This window comes from Micromys minutus (genome assembly GCF_963924665.1).
Source record: "Micromys minutus genome assembly, chromosome: X".
NCBI lineage: Eukaryota > Metazoa > Chordata > Mammalia > Rodentia > Muridae > Micromys > Micromys minutus.
Genome location: NC_137970.1, coordinates 116,377,595 through 116,388,921, shown reverse-complemented (window position 1 = coordinate 116,388,921; position 11,327 = coordinate 116,377,595). Strand labels below are relative to the sequence as shown.

General features: G+C 42.7%; 1 pseudogene across 1 annotated transcript; it reads right to left on the bottom strand.

The window, feature by feature from the left end:
• Window positions 1-6,346: 6,346 nt before the first annotated feature.
• LOC308415226 (RRP12-like protein) lies at window positions 6,347-9,508 on the bottom strand (annotated as a pseudogene). The gene has a single exon. The product of its transcript is annotated as an RRP12-like protein (transcript).
• Window positions 9,509-11,327: the final 1,819 nt, after the last annotated feature.

Here is an 11,327-nt window from a genome sequence, read left to right as displayed (position 1 = left end):
TCTCCTACCTACTGAGGTTACCTGTTTCTCTTCTTTCTGCTGGCCCACAGGGATTCAGTACTTTTTCAACCTACCCAATAACTGACCATGTCCTACCTTTTACCCTCCCCGTCCATTTCTGAACCAGGTCCCTCTCTCTTTCTGAACCCTCATTCTGTAATTGCTTTAGTCTCCCTGCCAAGTGAGATTGAGGTGTCTTCACTTGGGCCCTTCAGCTTGAGTTTACCTTTTGAGTTCGGTGGACTGTATCATGGGTATTCTGAACTTGCTTATTTGGCTAATATCCACTTATTAGTAAGTATATGCTGTGCATGTCCGTTTGGGTTTGAGTTACATCACTCAGGATGGTATTTTATAGTTCTATCAATTTGCCTGCAAAACTCAGGATGTTCCTGTTCTTAGTAGCTGAGTAACATTCCTTTGTGAAAATGAACCACATTCTATGAATCCATTTTTCCATTGTGGGACATCTGGGTTGTTTTCACCTTATGGCTGTCAAAATAAGTCTGCTATGACCATAGTGGAACAGGGCACCAGTGGCATGGTGGGTAGTCTTATGAGTATGTGCCTAAGAGTGATATAGCTCAGTGTTCGGGTAGATCTATTCCCAGTTTGTTGAGGAACCGCCACACTAATTTTCAGAGTGGTTGTACCTCCTTGCAATTCCACCAACAGTGGAGGAGTGTTGCTCTGCTGTGCCATCCTTGCCAACATGTGCTGTCACCTGAGCTTTTCATCTTAGCCATTTTGGTTGATGTAAGATGGACTCCCACAGTCACTTTGGTTTGCATTTCCCCAATGACTAAGCACTTTGAACATTTGTTTGAAGACTTCTCAGCCTTTCTAGATTAAGTTCTTCTTTTATGAGTTCTTTGTTTAGTTCTATAACCCAGTTTTTATTTGAGTTGTTTGGTTGGTGGCTAGCTTCTTGAGTTCCTTTGTGTGGTTTTAAATCTGCATTAGAACTATTTTTCAGTTTGGCTTCCAGGTGTTTTTTCGTTCTCTCTGTGACCTCTGTGCTAGAAATCTGCTGTGATTTTTATCTAACAGGTCTGCCTTAATGAAGTAGAGGTTACTCACTGCTCAACAGGAAGCCCCTATGAGTCTGAGATTTCCTTCCCAGCCACATTCTCAGTCTTAGGTCAATGTCTCTCACTCTCAGATTTCAACTATGGAAGAAGATTCTAGAACCATTCCTTCTTCTATGATTTTCCATTTTTTTGTGGGAGGTGGGGACACAAAGGCTTTATTGGGTACTCACGGAAAGGCTAAGAGGGAACAGCATTACAATCTAGACTGAACTTAGATGAAGGTCAACTTAGAAGCCACCCTAAGAGCTTAATACTCTGAGAACTGCTTCAGGTTCAGAACTTCTCAGTCTATGACCACCCTTCAATCTCTGACCCCGCCCAAGAAATCCAATTAAAAACATTGTCTTAGTTGATCACATGTAACTAGTGGGAGGAGAAATGCTCTAAAGAGCCAGTGGGTGGGATCTGGGCTGATAGATTTATGCTGATGGGGGTTGGGGAGCAGGACACTGACCCATGTGGCAAAAACATGGAACATTTAAGCAACTCTATGTTCTGTGTGTCAAGATCCCATCTATCTTCCAGGGGAGGGAGATGCACAGAGTAGGGGAGGCTGACCCACAGTTCTGGAGATCTAGAAGGTCTGTGTAGAGTCAGGGAAGGGGAACATCTCATTCAGGGAGAGGGGTGGTAAAGCTGGTAGAAGCAGGTGGGATCCAGGGAGAAAGACAGTCTCAATTCTACCACCCCATTTGCAAGTCTCCATCAGAGGCTCTAATCTCATACACTTATTTTGTGATCTGGTCATGGGGAAGAAGGGATGGGTATATAAAAAAGACACTGGATGGTTCAGTAGGAAGATAAGACTCCGAGGCAACAGGGTTGGAAGCTTGGATGAGTAGGAGAGTACTGAGTTCTCTGGGGTTCTACTATAGGAGGACAGGACATGCTCTTTCCAGGGTCCGTCCATACAAGGAGACTCTTCCAGTCTCCTCTTCCCAGCAAGGGCTGAGCAGGAACGTTATAGATGCACAAAAAGGTTGGGCCAAGCCTTAGGCTAAAAGCAGCAAGCTTAGCAGAGGGATGAACAACACAGGAAAAAGCCCTACTTTCGTGTATCTAAAGAACCCATTAGGGTGATCCTGGGTCAAGTGTGGCTAAAGACTTCACCAGCCAGGTACTATCCATTTTCCTTTCTGGCTGCTGTGTCAAATGGGACAGAAGGGCTAGACAGTAGAAAGCTCCTGACATAGGGTCTCTCTACTAAGTAGTATGATAGAAAGGGCACAGGGTTGGTTACCACCCATCCCATGCCCCGAGGTTGGAAGTAGCTACTATACCACCCCCACACACTGGATCCTACCACACAGTAAGAGGAACAAACCTTCAGGGGAAGGTGACAAGCTAAATGTGTCCCTGTCCATGGGACAGTCATAGCTACTTTCCCACCACCACAGCATAAGGACGGCACCAGGTCTTTAATCCAAGTCCTCATCTCCTGCTTTTTAGCCTTTTACCTCAGCACAGAACCCTTCAGGGTCCAGATCATTCTGCCCTCAGCACCTGCCTCCTCTGAACTGTTAACTGGACACCATGTGTTGAGCATGTCTGTTCCATAGGGACCATGGGACAGGAACATGGAACACTTGTTTCTGGTGTCCGTAAGGATGCTGCCTCAAAGTTCCAGTTCTCATAGGCCCAAGAATCGTCCTACTAGGTCTGCCAGGATCTGACACTGGAGACAGTGTAGCTTAGCCAGTGCTGTGGAGGAACAGTGGGCAGCTTGGAAGCTCATCCAAGGCTCCAGATTAATGCTGTAGTCACACTGAATATTCTGGACATGGTAGCCCCACAGCCACCATGTAGGTGAGGGCATTAAGCAGTGGGTAAAGTCCAGAATTCACGAGTGTTTTTCTTTTTCATATACTTCTGCAGCTGACAGTTATGAAGCCTAAGGCAAACTTCTCATATGGTGAGGGAATTGTGGGCCTGCAGCGATTGTAAGATCAAGTCAGTCCTTGCTCCTGCAGATCACAAGAGAATTTCCAGCAGAAAGAGAAGCCACAATACATTTCTGCTCAGAGGCATCTGCATCTAGACCTGATATTCACTCACTCACATGCGCATGCTCTCTCTCTCTCTCTCTCTCTCTCTCTCTCTCTCTCTCTCTCTCTCTCTCTCTCTCTCTCTCATACACACACACACACACACACACACACACACACACACACACATACACACTCTATAATCATTTGCTTCTCCTAGATACTTAATGTAGCTTAGGATACAAACACCTCTATAGGAAGACAATAAATAATGCAATTGGAAGTCAGTTGAGTTAGGTGACTAGAACATCTACCCCTGAACATGGAGTACTACAGGTAAGAAAGTTGATCAGTGAGCTCTGGCGTTTCAGCGTGCTGAAGAGAAGGTTCTTGTTGCTAGAGAAATCAGTGTTCCTGTTGACTGGCATAGGAACTTAAATCCCATTCCCTTCTCCTTCTGAAAAAGATGTTATAAATATTAGCAGTAGGAAAGCAAGGCACAAGAGCCACCATGACTAACAGGTTTCCACAGCCCAGGCACAGAATCAAATTTTAAGTAGTTTGGTGCTGCAGACAGGAAAAAAAAAATGACCCTGAGATTCTCAATCCCTAAAACTACTTGATGTGTAATTTTATGTTAAATGCAATTGAACAAAATAAAGTGCACTATAATATAGGAAGAATGCCCTGTATCATTTACATAGTCCCAGAAAACCACAAGTGCATTTTTCAAAGTAAAAATAAGGAGGAGGGGGAGGGAGAGGAAGAGCAAAAGGAGAGGTGAAGGAGGAGGATGCTGAGAAGGATAAGGAGCAGAGGGTGAGAGAGTAGGAGGGGAAGGGTTGCAGGGGAAGAGATGGGAGGGAAAGGAGGAAGAGGAGGAGAGAATTGGTGTGCATAATTATTCTTTGTAGATATAGAGGAATGAAACAAATGTCCAAGCACAGTCAGTCTCTATAACTGAATATAACCTTGATATTTGTCTAATTTTTGTGCCTAGTGAACTATAGGTCAATAATTGGGAAATGTTGATGTTAATTTGCAGCTGAGGGCAGTCACAAAATAAGGCAAAGCCTGTGAGTGGGCAGTGAAAAAGATATGCTAGGACAGAGTTTTGGAAAGGCAGAGGAAGCCAAGAGGAAAGGTGAAGCCAAGATGAGTGAGGAAGAAGATGACCCAAGTCTGTGTAGTTTAAATAGCCACAGGTAGCTATGAACATCTTATAAAGGATGGATTATTATAGGAAAATTTATTTTATCTAGCTAGGCAGATTATATCACATCAATTGATTCTGAGTTTATTGGTAGAGTGAGAATTTATTGATATAAATCTGATTGATAAATTACAAGTTTCTAGAGTTTTGATTTTGTCAGGACAGTGGGAATTGTGATAATAACCACAGGGAGTAGTTGCTGGGATTGTGAACTGAGATACAGACAGAGAGTTGCTTCAGGGTAGCCACTGGTAGAGACAGAGAGTAGCAGGGTTAGCGCAACAGGAGTAACTTTAAGCAAGGTTTCTACTGTACTTATAAACATTTTCATACTAAAGTAACATCTCTGTACTTGAAATACCACTATATTGTAATCCTGTAAGCCTGGTTTATTAGAACTTAGGACAAAAAAGTTAAATCTCTAACCTTTTACATTTAGTAGCAAGGAGATTTCAATTAAATAATGATACTGTTTACTCTCATAAAATACAAACAAGTCAAATATAAAACCTGTAGAGAAATAGATATAATAAAGACCACCACAAGAATCAATAAAATGAAATTAAAATAATCGTACAAAGAATTATAGAAGATGGAGCAGAGATTGACAGAATGGCCAATGAATAACTGGCCTAACATAAAAGATTCATTCCATGAGCCCCTGAGAAATGAAACAGGGCTTTCCGTGAATGTGTTTTTTACCAGGGGAACCTAATCCATTTCCCCTAACTGTGCTGCCTTGTATGTCTTCAGTGGTGAGGATGCAACTAGCCTTGTTGTGACATGATGTGTCAGGGTGGAAAGATGTGGCCTGGGAGCTGAGCACCAGTTTCTCAGAATAGAAGGGCCCTGGGAGCTGGATAGGTGACAGGACGGGGGGTGGGGGGGGCAAGGAGGAGGAGGGACAACAATTGAGATATAAAGTGAATAAATACATAAATTAATGGAAAAGAATTTATGAAACTGAAAACTGCTTCCTTTAAACCATGGATAACCATTTAGTACAGCCAAATAAAACAAATAGCTGGTCCAAATTAAAAAATTAAAGAGGAAATTATGTGACAGAAATCAATGAGAAGATTAAGACACACTTTGAAACCTCAATTCCAAAATGATGAGTAATGAAAAGTCTAGAAAGAATACCTAAACATTTCTGAGAATCATATGAACTGCCAAATTTAACCAATAAGATAAAACCTTAAAAATTTTCTAGTTAATAACAATATTGAAACAGAGTATCTCCCAATAAAGAAAATCCTGGAATAGGACCAACAAACTCCACAATTTAAACATGGGTGACATGATTTATTTGGATTTACCTTTTATTTTTGGTTTTGTGAATGTGGGTGTGTGTGGGGGGGAGAGCATGAGCATACATATAGACACATATACATTTATGTGTGTGTGTGTATGTGTGTGTTTACATATATGGAGATGCCTGAGATAACTAAGAAAGCATCAGATATGCTGAAGGTGGGGTTACAGATGGTTGAGAGCCTACATGTGGGTGCTGAACATCAAACCTGGATCCTCTGCCAGAGACAAAGTTACTCTTAATTGTTAAGACAACTCTGGAGTCCTGTATATGATCATTCTAGTGTGTTTTTAAATTAGTTTTGCATGTATTTTATTCGGTATGTTTGTACCTATATTTATTTGAGAAATTGATCTATAATTTCTTTTTCTTTAGGGCTGATGCACATTTATTCTATGCCTGGTTACAGAAGATCTCCCACATGACCACACTGGGCAGAAAGCAGAGGCACTCATAGGGTCTTCTCAGATGTAGCAACATCAGCTTTCTGCTCCTAGATGCTTACAATGTTTCTAATGGACATTTGGAGTTTCCCAAACTTTAGGCATCTCTCTTGGAACTGAGTCCTGCTTTCAATGAGTCATGCTTTGTCCAGGTTCAGTAAGACTCAAACCCAGAGTTTGTGTTAAACATCATGGAATCTAGAAAGGGACCTTTGACTGCAAGGAAGAACAGCTCTACTCCCCAGTAGGATTTAGGTTTGATGATCCTTTCTGAGGTGTTTGTGTCCCACATAGAATCCTCACTGGGCAGCTTTCACCAGACCTTTAAACTGTCCCTATAGCTTCACCTTTTCCTGTGGTTGAGCTTGGTTCTGTTGAGGGGGACACAAGCACAGGGATCCAGGCAGCCCTTCTTCACAACACCCTTTGCCGTCTTGGTCTTGTATTTAGCTCCAGGTGCAGCCTTCTTAGCCACAGGGCGATGAATGGCAGAGCCTCCAGCTTGGTAGGGAGGTGGGATCTCCAGTTCATCATCCTTAGACTCCCTCTGCTGTTTAAGCTTCTTTTTACTTCTGACACTAGCTTCTTCCATCATATCGATCATCCCTTCATCTTCCCCTTTAGTGATATCTTCTTCCTCTACCGTGTCCCCATCTTCGTCCTCCTGTATGATCAGCCAGCCATCAGCTCTCAACTTGAAGCCATGGTTCTATATCTTGCCCTGTCCTCGCCCATACTGGGTGGCAAGGACTCAAGTGATCGAGGAAATTGACGGGCTCATCCGCACCACCTTCCTTCAGCCATGCCCGGCTCTTCTGTTGCCTAACTTCCGCTGCTCTTTGCCCTGGACTCTTTCTTCTTCCTCATCTTCATCCTCAGAGTCAGTCAAAATATCCTCAATGCTGTCACCTTTGCTCTGGACGGGCTCCACTTTCTCTTTCTCCTCTTCCTCCTCTTCTTCTTCCACCTCCTCCATAGCCGCCTGGCTTAGGGCACAATGCTTCTGGGCTCGGGTCTTAGCTTTTCCGATGTTTATCAGATAGTAGACCCTTCACTAAATCAAATCAAAACTTTCGAATGAACTTGATGAACAGGATCTGAAGCTTCATGCGGAAGTGCCATCACATGTCATCTGACAACTTCCAGATAGCTTTCATCACTAGCTGCACATGCTTAGCAAAGTGTACCCCATCCATGACCACCACCACCACCACCCTGATGAAGTTTAGTGCAGATTTGACCGCATCATGCATTTGAGAGGCCTACAGGAGACACATGTTCTTCTGGAGCATCTCTACTTTCCTTGTCCCCATCAGCGCTTAGAACTCACACAAGTGGTGTGTCAGATCCAAAATGCTGCAACTGACTGTGATAACCACTCCAAGAAGGCCAGGATAGATAATGAAAAGGTATCGCTGCAGAGCCTCTTCCTGGCTGGAACCAAATTGCAGGAAAATGGGGCCCATCTCCACCAGCAGGGTGAACACATTCTTCTTTGCATGCATTGACACCTTCTTGGTGCACAGGATTCACTTCTGGGATCACTCCTCATGCTCAGCTGACAGCTTTTTCACAATATGTATCAGGCACTTTAAACGGGGCCTATTAGCAGGCAAGGTGTGCTCCAAAGTGAGTCCAGCAGAGTCTTCTTCAGACCACCCAGGCACTTTGCACAAAGCAGGCTGCAGGGCCTTGAGAACCTCCTCTAACACTTGGTAGGCCTTCTTATGTACCCCATAGACCTTGCTTTCAAAGTTGGGCTGGATGGTAGAGACCGATGGCAGCTTTATTCAAATAAGGAGCCAAAGCCACAACCAGGTCCAGGACAGACAATCTGGTGAAATGGGAGCTGGCAGAACTGAGCACCTTCTCGATGTTTTTTCCAGGAAACCATTCACCTACTGAGGGCTCAGCTATGGTGAGGTAAGTTTTGATAGTTTCCAGCACAGCATGGCAACCTGCCACCTCTCCAGCTGCAACAGGCTGCCCATACAGGTTGAAGAGGATTGGCAGGAAGTTTTTGGCAACCTGGCTCACTTCAGTGTGGTCAGCCTCTGCTTCACAGCTCTCAGTGATGATGGTATGTATGGCCTGGTGTACACTGACCCTCAGGTCTTGGCGTTCGTGCCCAGATTCTATGCCAGACCTTTGAAGGAGACAGTCACATTTGTGGGTCTTGTGCAGAACCCAGGCAGGGTCCAAATCTGCTACTGTAGAGTATCATAATCTTTGACTCCACTGTGCTGCCTGTCTGAGCCAGGTCCATTGCTTTATTTCTTAAGAGTAGTGGCCAGCGGCAAGAAGTAAGTGGTAGAAAAACAAAATTGTGTTTCCTGAACGTGATCTTGGATGACAGGCAGCAGCCAGCTTGGTGGGAAATCCAGAGTCTCCTCAGAGTCATTGATTTCCAAAGGCTCTGCCTACAACACCACCTCCAGTTTCATGCTGGTCACTGTAGCCCCCACAGCCTGATCCAGTGAGAAGGGAGGCACAGGTCACACAGGCTAGAGGCACTTCATCACAGGATGGGCTTACTTTCCAAAAACTTCAAAGAAAACACCCAGTAACTGCAGCACAGAGCTCCAGGCCACATGAAATTTTTATCAGGCCCTATTCCACTGCCCTGAACATCTTATCAATGTACTGGGAATACCAGAGGCTGAAGAGGTCACAGAGCTAATATTAGCAATATGTAGAGCCACACACTCCTTCAAGATCTTGAGAGTCTGTGTAGCAGCTGCCACTGCTTGTGAATGGGGTTTTAAGACAGGTTACTGCAGTTCCAAAATATTGAGCAAGATGGTCTAGCCCTGACCAGGTTGATGTGGGCTTTCTTCATGACCTTAAGCCAGGCCATCAGGGGCTGTAAATCATCCTCACTGGGAACATAGTCATAAAATGTCATGATGGTCTGGGAGTTGAGTTGTACTAAAGGGGTAATGGGGCTCTTCTTGACATAGAAGAAGTTATGGAAGGCCTTCATGACACAAGCTGTGACAAGCCCATAGTTCAAGGTCACGACCCAAAGCAGACTCTCACTGCAGCTCTTTACCAGGCCTTCTGGGAAGCAGAGCAGCATGTCCTTCAGCAGTGTTAGCATGTGCAGTGTGGTGGTAGCCTCTTTGGAGCCTCCACACTTCTCAGTCTTCTGGATGCAAAACTTGGCAGTAGAGACAGCAGCAGGATGATGGGTGGGAGGCCCTTTCACCAAACACGAAGTCACTTTGAGAACTGAACACACTCCATGCTGAGCAGCCTTACAGATCTTTGGCTCAGCAGTCCATGGTAACCTGAAGGGTGATAACCCAGACCTCTAGGTCTTGCTTCCAAAGGAGGATGGCCAGGGAAGAGAGAATCTATCAGAGTACAGAGGTGGAACCACCTCTCGCCTAGGCCGACACGATGTCCATGAATGATTTGTAGGTATCAGAGAACTTCTTCGTGAACACAGGACTTGGCATACAGTTCAGGAGAAAGTTCAATGATATTTTTTAATATATATAAACTAATACATTTTAATTTTGAGCCATTTTACATTCATGAGAAAAATTCAAACAAAATGCACATTCATTTTTTATGTCATGAAAAGCTGGTGTTTTCTCATTCCAGACTGTCATATTTCCTGCCACCTTTCTCTCCTATGCAGCTTGATTTCACTATGAACAATGTTTTAGAAAGAAATTGCATTTAAGCATCACATATTACAGCTCATTATCAGCTCAACCTAAGCACGACACTCTCCTGTTTATAAACACTCACCGAGAGTAAAAAAAGTAGGAGAAAACTGTGCAGTTCAGAATAAGAAAAATATGCAATATTTTTATGAAATCCTTCAACATCAGTAAAATACTAACCATAGTTTAGGAAAGCAAACTGGCTTGTTGAACATTAAGAATTCCTTTAACTGGCTAATCCTCACATCTGTTAGCTCACTGGCTCCTGGGAGGCAGTGGTGAGCTGCTCTTTGAGCATTTCTTAGTTGTTTGCTAGTCACTCAGAAGCCGTCCAAGCACAGTTCAGAGAATGAAGATATTATGTCTTCCTTAAAGGCTTGAAAGAATTGACTATAAAGTTAACCATATGTGTACAAATGTTCTTGTGTATGATGGTATACTTTTCACAGACATATTTGTATCTATGTATGTATTATGTTCTTTTGTTACTGGTATACTCACCTTCCCCAAGATTTCTTCTTTTTTTTTCTCTTACAACTTTATTTTTGAAAAAAGAGGGGTACATATACAGATTTCTAAAGACATTTTGGCATAACACTATATGAATATATTTTTGTCAGTACTTAATTCTTTTAGAGGTTTGATAGCATGCATTGAAATCTTACTACGTACCTCGAGATTTCTTTTGTGCATTGTTTTTGAGAAGTATTGTTACTCTGGAAAGTTGTCAACTTAATAAGACTTTAAAACTATGGTAGTTCAGAGTTGTAGAAAGAATATATTTAGGTTTGGTTATCTTTTATACATTTTAGTCTGTAAGTGCTATTATGGTTACATTTCCTTCATGATATTATTTATCTGGTTCTTTTGCTTCCTTTTTATTTTCCATATTTTTAAATATATCTCCCTTCTTTCCTTCTTTGAAAAAAAAGTTTATTTACTTATTTTATGCATATGAGTACACTCTAGCTATCTTCACACACCGGAAGAGGGTATCAGATCCCATTACAGATGGTTCTGAACCACTGTGTGGTTGCTGGGAATTGAACTCAGGACCCCTGGAAGAGCAGTTAATGCTCTTAACCATCTCTCCAGCTCTCTCCTTTACTTCCTTTCTCTCTTGTGTTTTTACAGTAGTAGGGATCAAACTCAGATTGTTGAATATTAATGCTAGGCAAGTGCTATAACAATAAATTACACACTAGCTTTCTACTCAACTACTCAATTAACATACACGACACCAGACCACTCCCACTCCACAAACTAAATAGAACAATTTTTAAAAGCAACTAATTTTTCTAGAGAAAAGACTGAGGCTAAATTTCTTCATGTAATAATGTTACCACCAGTAAAATTGAGACAGATATTCATGCAGAAATCCACCTTCATACGAGCTAAGGTATTACCTGAGAGATTGTAGTCCTTGCTCTTAGAAAAACAAACTGGAAAGGTATAAAATAAGAGAAAGCAAAAGAAAATGTTTTCTGTCTTATCCGTCTGCAGCTCCAAGCAGTATAGATGGACACTTTCTTGAAGGGAGAGGAAATTCAATTCAGGCAATCGACATGAAAAAAATGTACCTTTCCTAACAAATGAAACAATGCCA